Here is a 15,068-nt window from a genome sequence, read left to right on the forward strand (position 1 = left end):
TTAAGTATGCAGATGGAGTTATCCTTGTAATACCCCCCTTCATTCCAGTAATAGTTGTGGCCTCGACCTCTGCTAACCCTCTGCACGCGTTCTCCAGCTTGTTAAAGGATTTATCCGAAAGAGAGCAAGTTTTCATTTTTTTGTGTGTGCCTGTCGATGGCTCAATGTCTGTACTATTTGGTGAGTGATCTCCTTTACTCCTAAATGTTTTTTTTACAGTCTAGGGTGTACTGCCGGTTGATAGTGTAAATGAGCACTATATTTTGCCAATCAGACATGTCATCATCGTTAGAGTTGCTGACGAACTGAGTTCCGAAGGGTGCGCAGAGTTTATAACCACAGTCATAGTATATAAGATAGTCCCTGGTGTAAATTTTGATGGATTCTCTATAGCACTGCCCAAGTGTTTTGAAGTCTGCTAAAATCCTAGTACCTTCATATTCTAGCGCATGATTCTTTGACATACAATGCTCTGAGACTGCTGACTTGTTGAGATACATTGGTCCAGTATGTCACTGGTGTTATCAGCATCAGTTTTCAGTGGTGCATACAGTGGTATGGAATCTGATATACTGTGGCCTTTTGCAGACTGAGCTCATTTTTGACGCTCCCCAATTATGCTGGTGTTTTATTGAGCAGGCAAAAGACAATTCTTCCTTGGTGCTTTTTCAGTATGGACCTGACTTTTTCCGCTAGTGTGCTATGTTGGTATGCAGTATAATGGCTGTGGTTACCTCTTCCTGCATGACTTCTTCGATCTCCACAGGTTGTACTGTAGTGGTGGCATGAAGAATGTGCTCAGTAGGCCATTTTGCATAACTGTTTTTCTGTAGTATAGTTCTGAGATGTTCCAGTTCCTGGGCCAGACACACAGTCCTTTGTTAATGATTTCTTTTGACATCCTCATGTAACTCGTCAGTCCGGTCTCGTTCTCCACCTTCTTGGCAAGGTCAGCATTGATCTTCCTGCAGGAGTTGTCATCTAACAGGCTCTGCATCATCTTAGTACAGTCCTTGTTGGAGAGTGTAACAGTAGTAGTGCCTTTTTCTGCATTAAGATAACAATCTCAGGGCACAGGGTCCGGAATGGCTGCCCTTTCTCTGATGGTAATGTTTGACTTTGTAACCTTAGTTCTCATCAGAGCACAAGTTTCTCGATGTACTTCAATTGCTTTAGGCCGTAGTTGTACTGTAACCTGTTCAGCTTTGCTGATGATGTCTGTGACTAGTATGAACTAGGGGTGGGAGCAAAGTTAAGTCTTTTCTCCAGACCTGAAACCGCTCCACCACTCAGCTGCATGTTAGCCAGGTGAATAAGCCTTGCACAGGGCTTGTGGTTATGGTTTGTCAACAAATACTCAGGGAAAAACTGAAAAAATGACATGTATTTTTGTAATTAAGACTTGTGTAAATTTAAGTAACGAAGAAAATTAGTGAATGGACTGTTCGCAGAATTGGTTTCTATTGTGTTGCTATTTTTAGTTCAGTGCACGAAGAAATTGTGCTTTTGATAGTAAGTCCCACACAATTTTCTTTTGTGGCCTTTACAAGGGATTAAACATCTGTAGCTTTTTTGAAGTGAAAGGACCATTATAGCACCAACATTATATTAATATGCAAAATAACTCTTGTCTGTTTCATGACTTATAGAGGGGGTCTTGATGTTCTGATATAGTGTCTAGTTCCAAATTTCTCGTGTAAGCTTTTGGGTTGTTATTGATGATTTCTTACTCAGTTTCATGTTCTTTGTTGTATAGAATAGAATATTTTGCTCTCGTGGGGCATTTCATTTAATTATTCACCGTAACCTTTCAGTCTATTAATAATTCATTTCTGGGATTTAGCACTAGCCTATCTGTGTGCAATAATTATTTTACATTATGCCACTCTTTGTCTTCTTAATCACTAACAGGTGTAAAATGCAATAAGATACTCATCTATGCTGGTAAGTATGTTGCTTTTATAATTCAACAGAGTGATCTGACCGGTTTGTGCTGGAATTCTTGGCATGACAGCTTACTCTCTCATTCATATAGTTTTATCAGTGTTACTGTTTATCTACAAAAATAATCAGTGTTTGGAAATATAATATGAATAAATACAAACGTCTGGGCATCAAGCGGCAGTAGGGGAAAACATGTATGAAGGAGGAAAAGGACTGGTGAGGTTTAAGAAATGGAAATAGTTGTGGGAAATTCACCCCGATCTGTGGACATAGGGTTACTTATTGGGCGGGATTAGAGGAAAAGACAGATTGTTGGTATCTGCACTGGACAAGATTTGAAAACTGGATAACTTAAATGTGGAAGAACAGGTAATAAGCAAGACAGATATTACTGAAAAATATCCGGAGAAAGAGGCCAGGTGGGAGAGGTGGATGAGAAGTTAGAAAACATTAATAAAAAATAGAGGATAAAAGGAACAGATAATGAAAGGAAAAGCTGAGAACACAGAATTTAACATAAATTTAGGCCACATTGATTGTGGAAACCAATACAATTTCTGCATGTTAAATATATTGTGAAACAGGCACCTACACATGCTATCTGGATTCTCCCCAACATAAGTTTCTTGGAACTTAGCACGTGAGAACTGGCTTTGTGGTCTGTGCTTGGTTTTTGGCACCCGCCTAAATTTTATGGTAATTTCTGTGGTCTTGGCATTTCCATTCATTAACTATTCCTTTCCTTCACTTCCTTTTATCTTTTAGTGCTTAATGGCCTTTTCCCCTTGGCTTCACCTGCACATGCATTATACATGTACATTGAACACACTACCTTCTCCCCTCTCTGTGTCCATCTCATCCTCCTGCCTTTCATTTCCTCATCTCCACTCTTTGCCTCTCCATCTCCTCCTCCCCCCTCATTCTGCATTTCCGCCATCCCCTCTCTGACTGTATATTCCTCCCCCTCTCTCCTTCCACCTCTGCCCCCAAATTCTCCATTTCAATTCAATAAAATAGGCCGACACTACTCCCGCAATATGCCTGTGATGCAGGCTGCACATCAGGGGTTTGAAAATCATTTATTTGCCCCTGACATACAGGCTGCCATGCAAAGCAGATCCATAAAGCTTGGTCAGTACCACTGCAACATAAAACACCAGTCATGTAGGGCAGTCTAACAGGGCCCAGAGAAATGTTTGTTGTGCCTGTCATGTAGGCTGCCGTGCAAAGCAAGTTGATTTGGCAGGCCTATACTGTTCCTGCACAACATGCCTGCTGTGCAGGGCAGCCTATGTGTCAGGGACTGTAAAGAAACTTTTTGCCCATATCTCCCCTCTATTGGAACTGGGTTGTTATAACCACTACAGTGCTGCTACTTGAGAGTCCAGCTGTTTCTGTGCCAAATTTGAAATCATTCCAGGGGAGGATATCCTGAACATACACTGCTTTGTATGTATAAGAACTTTCTGAACTAATTTTCCCTTTCCCCTCTCCTGTCTAACATGTATTATGCACTTAGTTCTCTGCTCTTATGAAACTTTTGCAGTATTTTTACAGTGAACTCCCATCTTGCTTATTACCATATCTTCTGCATTTAAGTTATCTGGTTTTCAAATCTCATCTGGTGTGGGTACCAACAGTAAGTCTTTCCCTCTCCTGTCCAGTAAGTTTACCCTGACTTGAGGTTTATTTGACTTCAACAGTAATTTTCTTTCATCCCTCTACATTTTCCTTCAGCTCTACTGTGAGGAGGAATCATTGGCTACAAAATATCACACTTTTCCTCATTTTGTGTGCTTTTGTAGTATGCCTCTCATAATTATTTATAGAATTCTGTTGTAGCCAAACTTCATCTGGGCCATGTAGTAAAAGTGGTGATCAACACAGTCTCCTAGTTTTTTTATAAAATGCAGAAGTGAGTTTTTAAATTTTATATATGCAAACAGCTATTCTTGTTAACACTTTTCTCCCTCTTACCAATTTTTATCATGCAGAATCTGCATACAGTTATTTTGTTGTCCGTTTTTGCAGCAGTAGTCATAATCGAATTCTCGCAGCTTTTATTATTATAGTGCTTGTTAGTAATATGCATATCATGAGTGCAGTACAAAACAGTTCTAAGAATGGGTAGCGGACACACTGTGCCTGGATGTCTGGCGTTGTTTATTAGATTAGCTCATTGGAAAAGCCGTATCTGTATAGTTCTCTCTATCTTAAGTTTTGACGCACGCTGTCTAGTTGCTTTGCTGAAAATATTCGCTACTGGTTCCTTCAGCTCTATGCTGTGTCAGCATTTGCCTTTGCTAGTGTGAACCATTAAAATCCTGCCACTTTGATGAATGTTCCTTCAGTATGGCAGGCAGAATTAGCTGGCTGTTGATCATAAATGAGTATGCATAAGTTAAATTGCAAAATGAGAGAAGAGTCAAGTGTATAACGTGTCATTAAATGAATACACAAATTAACTTGTGGGGAAAATTTAATAATGAACTGAAGACCTGCGTAAGTTTAGGATATATTATATCATTAATATATACTATATAATTTATGAGCATTGAAATGCCTAATATCAGTTTTCCTAGAAGTATATGTGGAATGAGTTGCTAGTGTGAGTTTTTGCTCATTAGAATATTTTAGTGCATATTTATATCTAAAAACCAAGATGATCTCATTTCAGGGCAGAATTTGAGGAAGTCGTATCCCTGCTGGAGGGCCACATTCGGAGTCTGATCCAGTCCCGGAAAGTATCCTGTCACAAGTGGGGCACTTTTGTGTTTCTTCTGTGGGAGGTTCTGGGTTTGAGAGAATGAGGAAGTGGCTCTGGTTATTTGGTTCTGTACCAGATCGGGAGGGTAGTTGCGGGATGCGAAAGCTGTTGTCAGGTTGTTGGTGTAATGGTTCAGGGATTCCGGACTGGAGCAGATTCGTTTGCCACGAAGACCTAGGCTGTAGGGAAGGGACCGTTTGATGTGGAATGGGTGGCAGCTGTCATAATGGAGGTACTGTTGCTTGTTGGTGGGTTTGATGTGGACAGACGTGTGAAGCTGGCCATTGGAAAGGTGGAGGTCAACATCAAGGAAAGTGGCATGGGATATGGAGTAGGACCAGGTGAATCTGATGGAACCAAAGGAGTTGAGGTTGGAGAGGAAATTCTGGAGTTCTTCTTCACTGTGAGTCCAGATCATGAAGATGTCATCAATAACTCTGTACCAAACTTTGGGTTGGCAGGCTTGGGTAACCAAGAAGGCTTCCTCTAAGCGACCCATGAATAGGTTGGCATACGAGGGGGCCATCCTGGTACCCATGGCTGTTCCCTTTAATTGTTGGTATGTCTGGCCTTCAAAAGTGAAGAAGTTGTGGATCAGGATGAAGCTTGCTAAGGTAATGAGGAAAGAGGTTTCAGGTAGGGTGGCAGGTGATCAGCGTGAAAGGAAGTGCTCCATCGCAGCGAGGCCCTGGACGTGCGGGATATTTGTGTATAAGGAAGTGGCATCAATGGTTACAAGGATGGTTTCCGGGGGTAACGGATTGGGTAAGGATTCCTGGCGTTTGAGAAAGTGGTTGGTGTCTTTGATGAAGGATGGGAGACTGCATGTAATGGGTTGCAGGTGTTGATCTACGTAGGCAGAGGTATGTTCTGTGGGGGTTTGGTAAGCAACTACAATGGGGTGGCCGGGATGATTGGGTTTGTGAATTTTAGGAAGAAGGTAGGGGTGCGGGGTGTCGGTGGGGTCAGGAGGTTGATGGAGTCAGGTGGAAGGTTTTGTAGGGGGCCTAAGGTTCTGAGGATTCCTTGAAGCTCCGCCTGGACATCATCAGGAACGGGATTACCTTGGCAAACTTTGTATGTGGTGTTGTCTGAAAGCTGACGCAGTCCCTCAGCCACATACTCCCGATGATCAAGTACCACGGTCGTGGAACCCTTGTCCGCCGGAAGGATGACGATGGACCGGTCAGCCTTCAGATCACGGATAGCCTGGGCTTCAGCAGTGGTGATGTTGGGAGTAGGATTAAGGTTTTTTAAGAAGGATTGAGAGGCAAGGCTGGAAGTCAGAAATTCCTGGGAGGTTTGGAGAGGGTGATTTTGAGGAAGAGGAGGTGGGTCCCGCTGTGACGGAGGACGGAACTGTTCCAGCAGGGTTAAATTTGGATAGTGTCTTGGGGAGTTGGATCATTAGGAGTAGGAGTAGGATCATTTTTCTTCGTGGCAAAGTGATACTTCCAGCAGAGAGTACGAGTGTAGGACAGTAAATCTTTGACGAGGGCTGTTTGGTTGAATCTGGGAGTGGGGCTGAAGGTGAGGCCTTTGGATAGGACAGAGGTTTCGGATTGGGAGAGAGGTTTGGAGGAAAGGTTAACTACTGAATTAGGGTGTTGTGGTTCCAGATTGTGTTGGTTGGTATTTTGAGGTTTTGGAGGGAGTGGAGCTGGAAGTGGGAGGTTGAGTAGATGGGAGAGACTGGGTTTGTGTGCAGTGAGAGGAGGTTGAGGTTTGCTGGAAAGGTTGTGAAGGGTGAGTGAGTTGCCTTTCCGGAGGTGGGAAACCAGGAGATTTGATAGTTTTTTTGAGGTGAAGGGTGGCATGCTGTTCTAATTTGCGGTTGGCCTGTAGGAGGATGCTCTGAACAGCCGGTGTGGATGTGGGAGAGGAAAGATGAAGGACTTTTATTAAGGATAGGAGTTGACGGGTGTGTTCATTGGCTGAGTTGATGTGTAGGTGAAGGATTAGGTGGGTGAGGGCAATGGATTGTTCAGTTTGGAACTGGTATAGGGACTGATGGAAAGAAGGGTTGCAGCCAGAGATGGGAACTTTGAGTGTGAGGCCTTTGGGGGTAATGCCAAATGTCAGACAAGCCTGAGAAAATAAAATATGCGAGCGTAATCTGGCTAGGGTGAAGGCATGTTTGCGGAGGGAATGTAAATAAAACTTAATGGGGTCGTTGTGGGGGTGTTGTGAGGGTGACATGGTATTAGAAGGCTGATGAGGCAACAGTTTGTTGCGAAAGCTTGAATTTTGTGTGTATGTTTGTGTTTGTTTGTGTGTCTATCGATGTGCCAGCGCTTTCGTGTGGTAAGTCACATCATCTTGGTTTTTAGATATATTTTTCCCATGTGGAATGTTTCCCTCTATTAATTCATATCATTAATTTGAACCCAACAATCACGCTTGTTATTGTCACTGTTGCATTTCGAAATCTTTACTGTCGTCTTATTTTCTCTTTTTGTTTTTGCCAGTAGTTTCACTTTGTATTCACCTTCTCCTTTTTACCATAATCTACTATACAATTTTATCCCGCCTATATATACTCAATAATACGTCACCCACTTCCAAACCATAACCAAAAAATTTTTTTCCGCTTTCAACACTACCGCTGCTATAAAATCCACCGTTTCTACTACACAAACAGTTCCTTTCACCTATTAAACAACCATTTCGTCTAGTTCTGATAACTTTCGCTTTATTTCCGTTTCCGTTTTTCCCACATCACTGATAATTTTTTAGCCGCTTCCCATAGGTTTTAACGTCATTATTTCTTCGCCAGACAATTGTTAGCCTCATTTTCATAATCTGCCACCACAAAACCACTCTTTTTAATACATTTACACGCCGTTTTTTCGAAATTTTCCCGAATCTCTCTATCCTTTAACGTGTTTTGGCGGCAACACAACCACCTAACCTTTGTGCACATCGTTGTCTACCAACTCAAGTTCACCACAGGATCAACATAGCCCAGCTTTATCCAACACTTTTTCGCCTTTTTCACAACAGATCTCCAGTTACTTTCTCCAGTTATTTTCATTTTCATTTCAACCTCATGTTACACTTTCCACTTTCTAATACCATGTCACCCTCACAACACCCCCACAACGGCCCCATTAAGTTTTATTTACATTCCCTCCGCAAGCATGCCTTCACGCTAGCCAGATTACGCTCGCATATTTTATTTTCTCAGGCTTGTCTGGCATTTGGCATTACCCCCAAAGGCCTCACACTTAAAATTCCCATCTCTGGCTGCAACCCTTCTTTCCATCAGTCCCTATACCAGTTCCAAACTGAACAATCCATTGCCCTCACCCACCTAATCCTTCACCTACACATCAACTCAGCCAATGAACACAACCGTCAACTCCTATCCTTAATGAAAGTCCTGAATCTTTCCTCTCCCACATCCACACCGGCTGTTCAGAGCATCCTCCTACAGGCCAACCGCAAATTAGAACAGCATGCCACCCTTCACCTCAAAAAAACTATCAAATCTCCTGGTTTCCCACCTCCGGAAAGGCAACTCACTCACCCTTCACAACCTTTCCAGCAAACCTCAACCTCCTCTCATTGCACACAAACCCAGTCTCTCCCATCTACTCAACCTCCCACTTCCAGCCCCACTCCCTCCAAAACCTCAAAATTCCAACCAACACAATCTGGAACCACAACACCCTAATTCAGTAGTTAACCTTTCCTCCAAACCTCTCTCCCAATCCGAAACCTCTGTCCTATCCAAAGGCCTCACCTTCAGCCCCACTCCCAGATTCAACCAAACAGCCCTCGTCAAAGATTTACTTTCCTACACTCGTACTCTCTGCTGGAAGTATCACTTTGCCACGAAGAAAAATGATCCTAATCCTACTCCTAATGATCCAACTCCCCAAGACACTATCCAAATTTAACCCTGCTGGAACAGTTCCGTCCTCCGTCACAGCGGGGCCCACCTCCTCTTCCTCAAAATCACCCTCTCCAAACCTTCCAGGAATTTCTGACTTCCAGCCTTGCCTCTCAATCCTTCTTAAAAAACCTTAATCCTACTCCCAACATCACCACTGCTGAAGCCCAGGCTATCCGTGATCTGAAGGCTGACCGGTCCATCGTCATCCTTCCGGCGGACAAGGGTTCCACGACCGTGGTACTTGATCATCGGGAGTATGTGGCTGAGGGACTGCGTCAGCTTTCAGGCAACACCACATACAAAGTTTGCCAAGGTAATCCCGTTCCTGATGATGTCCAGGCGGAGCTTCAAGGAATCCTCAGAACCTTATGCCCCCTCCAAAACCTTTCACCTGACTCCATCAACCTCCTGACCCCACTGACACCCCGCACCCCTACCTTCTACCTTCTTCCTAAAATTCACAAACCCAATCATCCCGGCCGCCCCATTGTAGCTGGTTACCAAGCCCCCACAGAACGTATCTCTGCCTACGTAGATCAACACCTGCAACCCATTACATGCAGTCTCCCATCCTTCATCAGACACCAACCACTTTCTCAAACGCCTGGAATCCTTACCCAATCCGTTACCCCCGGAAACCATCCTTGTAACCATTGATGCCACTTCCTTATACACAAATATTCCGCACGTCCAGGGCCTCACTGCGATGGAGCACTTCCTTTCACGCTGATCACCTGCCACCCTACCTGAAACCTCTTTCCTCATTACCTTAGCCAGCTTCATCCTGATCCACAACTTCTTCACTTTTGAAGGCCAGACATACCAACAATTAAAGGGAACAGCCATGGGTACCAGGATGGCGCCCTCGTATGCCAACCTATTCATGGGTTGCTTAGAGGAAGCCTTCTTGGTTACCCAAGCCTGCCTACCCAAAGTTTGGTACAGATTTATTGATGACATCTTCATGATCTGGACTCACAGTGAAGAAGAACTCCAGAATTTCCTCTTCAACCTCAACTCCTTTGGTTCTATCAGATTCACCTGGTCCTACTCCATATCCCATGCCACTTTCCTTGATGTTGACCTCCACCTTTCCAATGGCCAGCTTCACACGTCTGTCCACATCAAACCCACCAACAAGCAACAGTACCTCCATTATGACAGCTGCCACCCATTCCACATCAAACGGTCCCTTCCCTACAGCCTAGGTCTTCGTGGCAAACGAATCTGCTCCAGTCCGGAATTCCTGAACCATTACACCAACAACCTGGCAACAGCTTTCGCATCCCGCAACTACCCTCCCGATCTGGTACAGAACCAAATAACCAGAGCTACTTCCTCATCTTCTCAAACCCAGAACCTCCCACAGAAGAACCCCAAAAGTGCCCCACTTCTAACAGGATACTTTCCGGGACTGGATCAGACTCTGAATGTGGCCCTCCAGCAGGGATACGACTTCCTCAAATCCTGCCCTGAAATGAGATCCATCCTTCATGAAATCCTCCCCACTCCACCAAGAGTGTCTTTCCGCCGTCCACCTAACCTTCATAACCTCTTAGTTCATCCCTATGAAATCCCCAAACCACCTTCCCTACCCTCTGGCTCCTACCCTTGTAACCGCCACCGATGCAAAACCTGTCCCATGCACCCTCCCACCACCACCTACTCCAGTCCTGTATCCCGGAAAGGCAGAGCCATGTGTGAAAGCACCCACATGATTTACCAACTGACCTGCCTACACTGTGACGCATTCTATGTGGGAATGACCAGCAACAAACTGTCCATTCGCATGAATGGACACAGGCAGACAGTGTTTGTTTGGTAATGAGGATCACCCTGTGGCTAAACATGCCTTGGTGCACGGCCAGCACATCTTGGCACAGTGTTACACTGTCCGGGTTATCTGGATACTTCCCACTAACACCAACCTATCCGAACTCCGGAGATGGGAACTTGCTCTACAATATATCCTCTCTTCCCGTTATCCACCAGGCCTCAATCTCTGCTAATTTCAAGTTGCCGCCACTCTACCTCACCTGTCATTCAACAACATCTTTGCGTCTGTATATGTCTGCTTGTGTCTGTATATGTGTGGATGGATATGTGTGTGTGTGCGAGTGTATACCCGTCCTTTTTTCCCCCTAAGGTAAGTCTTTCCGCTCCCGGGATTGGAATGACTCCTTACCCTCTCCCTTAAAACCCACATCCTTTTGTGTTTGCCTCTCCTTCCCTCTTTCCTGATGAGGCAACAGTTTGTTGCGAAAGCTTGAGTTTTGTATGTATGTTTGTGTTTGTTTGTGTGTCTATCGACGTGCCAGCGCTTTCGTTTGGTAAGTCACATCATCTTGGTTTTTAGATATATTTTTCCCATGTGGAATGTTTCCCTCTATTAATTCATATCATTAGTGCATATTTAGATTTGTAAATACACTGTAACTATAATTGCCCACTGTTTCTTTTCAGGTTTTCAGGAGATAGTGAAACCCTACATGATTTACACTCACAGCGACCTCAGATATCAACCTGATTACTGGAAGAAATGTTTTAAGTTCATGGGAACTTAAAAACTGACAGCACGATGTTAAGTGTCACCATGTTACTACATAAATTATCTTGTTTGAAATGTTTTTGAATAATGTAAATATTCATTTGTTTGCACACGCTGAATGAAATGAATTTAAACAAATTATTGTTTTTAGCTTTTGAACAGTGATTTCTTTATTGAACTGTTGAATTAATTTCTGGTAACCTGAAGTTTATGGGGAATGTTATATTCTTCTGTAACCTTAACTGTCAGAAATTCTACAAGTAGAGCAAGAAATTTATAGCAGTGTGTTCATATTTTACTGACTGAATACCACATTTAGAGATATGACTTTTAGGACTGTGGAAGTTGATGTAGCCAATTGTGTATATAGTAGACCATTATTCTGTCCTGGTTGAAAATAGCACTCTCCTGTTGTGCTTCATTATATAGAGTATCAATAAATGCCATGAACATTTTTTGCATTATTTTAAGAGATAATTGAAATATTGAAATAGAAAAAATATGTAACAAATGTTGAAAGTGTAGATCTGAAAGAAGCTTTGCTTTTTCTGGTGCCATCAGAGGGAGCATATACATTGTTAGAGTGGTTTATATTTGCACATATTTTTTTAAAATCCTTGTCTTGTGCATTTCATATTCTTAGCTTAAGCAGTTACATTTTAGAAATAGCTTATTTTTCACATTAGTATTATATCAATCATATTATCTCATTTGTAACTGGAGGGAGTTGAAATATGTACTATGCCTTAATATCTTCAAGGTATTGCGTTTGAAGTAAACTATGTGACAGTTTGATAGTATGGCAAGACGATTGACTGTGTGGAATTCTATCAAAGACAGAAATTTATTTTGAGAGAAGTGGAAGTTACTTAGAGTATCAGATTTTAATATTAGAGTCTTACATTTATGAAGTGATTCCTATTCTGAATTTAACCAACTTTGTTTGCAAATATATAGTTCATTTCAGCATGAATTTCTGTTAAATGTTCTGTTGGTTTAAATTGAATTGGATTTTATGTAATTATAGGGATGTAATACCTAAAATCAGAACAAATATCCTACAATACGTATAAGTTCTGCTTATATCATTATTTGTGTTGATAAAAGATTTATTTACATATTGACAACTTTGCTGTTTGATGTATTTTTTGTCCCCCTCATGCTTGGTTATGTAATGTTCTGATTTTGTTACATAGTTCGTAATAATACAATAAAGTTTGTCATATAACATTTACTACAACTACAGAAAGTTTTGTTTTAAAATGTAAGAATTTTAATGTAAGATTTTGGGCAAGCAAAGGCTAGAATTTTATGACAAAAATTATTCTGGGAGGAAAATAAAAGTAAACTGTGAAAAACAAGTTGTGTTTATTATCATATAAATTAAAGTATAATAATTATTAATATTGTTACTTGGAAGTGTCATTGTCATTATGAAAATTTATGTAGGTGGAAGTAATTTATTACGTGATTCGCTTTGGAACAAACTCAAACTGAATTTTGTGTGTAAGGTTCTCTATCATGCGCAGTGTTCCTTATCTGCCTCCTATGGCATTTTGCTAGACATTTGTGACACTTGCATTGATTAAACAAACCCATGATGTATTGTACAGTTCTTTAAACCCTTTGTAGCTCTTCTATTGGTCTGACTTGATTAGGGTCCAGGATGGTGTACAAAACAAAAGGATTGGTTGAGTGAGGGTTTTGTAAAAATCTTTCTTGTAAGCTGTGTAATCAGTGTTGCTGTTTATCTGTGTTATTTACATTGGTTTACTCATAATTAGCAGCCAATCTTTGCTCAGTGTGCTGATCATCTGCAAGTTGATCCAGATTTTGTAGTGATTCCCTAACAGTTGTAACTACTTTGTCTGCAAACATCTTCATAAGAATACAGATATCCACCAAGTTCATATGTACAATCATCAACAGCAGTGGCATGGTGAACCCACTTTGAGGAATGCCAGAAGCATCTGGAATTTTATGACATGTCTGATGATGCCTCTCAATTAAGAAAGGCATACTGAATACCGTTTGCTAGGAAGTCATCTGTCTTGCCTTGTGTGTTCTCAGTATTTTGTTTACTGGGTGATGGCTTTCAGGAAGTAAAAAAAAATACAGCATCTACCTGAGCTCTGCTATCTGCTGCTTTGTGCAGCTCCTGAATGAACAAAGAAAGTTGGATTTCACATGATCAGCACTTGGTGTAAACCACTTAATTCCTACATACTATGTGTAATATCTCCAGAAAACTTGTAGTATGCAAGTGCAACATATGTTCCATAAATCTATAAACAATGATGTTAGGAAAAGAATAGTTTGCTACTCACCGTGAAGATACCTGTCAAGTTGCACACAGGCACAATGAAAAAGACACATATTATAGCTTCTGTCCACAACCTTCTTCAGTAAATAAAACACACACATTCACACAGACAAGCGCACATGGCCAGTGCCACTGGCAGCTCTGACCAGAATGATACTGTCAATACGAATAGCAATCTAGAGTGGGGAGGGAAGGAGAGGGGAAACGGTACAGGTGGGCAAGAGAGCTACTTGGCAAGGCGTTGCATGTGCAGCACTTGGAGGTGGGGTGTAGGGGAAAAAATGGTGAGCGGAAAAGGAAAGGAGCAGAGAAGGGGAAAAGACAGTCGGGTACATTGGCAGAGGGCAGCACACGAATAGGGTGAGGGAATGTTGTTTTAAGGATAACACAATCTCTGCTCCTGAAATTATTTTGATCTCAATCTTTGGCAATATGCTGTTCCCACACCCTCCATCCAACAGTTTTTGCCCCCTTGTCCTGTCGCCTCCTCCCTTTTCGCATTCCCTCACCCTCTTGGTGTGTCGCCCTCGGCCAGGTACCTGCCAATTCTGTCCCCTTCCCCGCTCCTCTCCTTTTCCGCTCCTGATTTTCCCCTCCACATTCCACTTCGCGATGCTGCAGCTGGCAGTTTCTAGTGCCTGCATGCCCCACCAGACAGTGCTTCCCCCTCCCCCCCCCCCCAATTGTACCCTGCTATCCTTCCCCCTTCTCTGCCCCACTCCAGAATGCTGTTCACAGGACAGCCACATTCCAATCGGAGAAGCTAGTGGTGGTTTTGTGTGTGTGTGTGTGTGTGTGTGTGTGTGTGTGTGTGTGTGTGTGTGTGTGTGTGTGCGTGCGTGCGTGCGTGCGTGCGCACGCACACTTCTTTGTTGAAGAAGGTTTGAGCTGAAAGCTAGCAGTATTTTCATCATGCCTTTCTGCAACTCAGTGGGTCATCTTTGCAGTAAGTAACAATCTATCTTTTTCCTAATATTTTTGATAGTCCAACTTTGAGTGTCCATAATTCTATAAAAAAGTTTATAACAGTGAGAATGTAACATACATATGCTAATCATTTGATAGAATACTGGAGACATGTCAAAATATGGTTAATACAATTTCAGTTATATAAAGCTACCATTAATAAGATCAGAGTTCTATTTATGCATTAATGCAACTTTTTTGTGAAAAGATACCTTTACATATTCACATAAGAAGACAATTTATAAACTGCATTCTGCTCAAATGTTCAGTTCATTGTTCATGAAATATTCAGCTGAGTAGTAGCATTGCTGAAGCAAAGTATCATGTAGTTTTCGTTTCAGTGAATCTAGGTTGATATGCAAAATGTTCTTGGGTTTTGATTGGTTATAAATTTTCATTCCCAAATACTGGGGAGTTTTAGCATAGGAGTTTAAATGCCGAGCAGGGAGCATAAAATTTTCTGTATTTATTATGAAAAGGATAGTTGCTATTCGCTGTACAGAGGAGATGCTGAGTCACAGATAGTCACTACAAAAAGACTGTTGGAAAGTGAGCTGGCCTTGTTGAAAACACGCATGCGAGCATGCAACCGCAGTGTCTGGCAGCTGGAGCCAGACTTGGC

At 42.2% G+C, this 15,068-nt stretch overlaps 1 protein-coding gene across 1 annotated transcript in view; it reads left to right on the top strand.

Annotated features, from left to right (window-relative positions):
- LOC124605775 (inactive selenide, water dikinase-like protein) overlaps window positions 1-12,518 on the top strand; it is an 81,745-nt gene extending 69,227 nt beyond the window's left edge. The window contains exon 2 of the mRNA XM_047137660.1: window positions 11,073-12,518. The gene's annotated coding sequence lies outside the window, so the exon portion shown is untranslated. The remainder of the gene's footprint in view (window positions 1-11,072) is intronic.
- Window positions 12,519-15,068: the final 2,550 nt, after the last annotated feature.

Source organism: Schistocerca americana, chromosome 3, assembly GCF_021461395.2.
Source record: "Schistocerca americana isolate TAMUIC-IGC-003095 chromosome 3, iqSchAmer2.1, whole genome shotgun sequence".
NCBI lineage: Eukaryota > Metazoa > Arthropoda > Insecta > Orthoptera > Acrididae > Schistocerca > Schistocerca americana.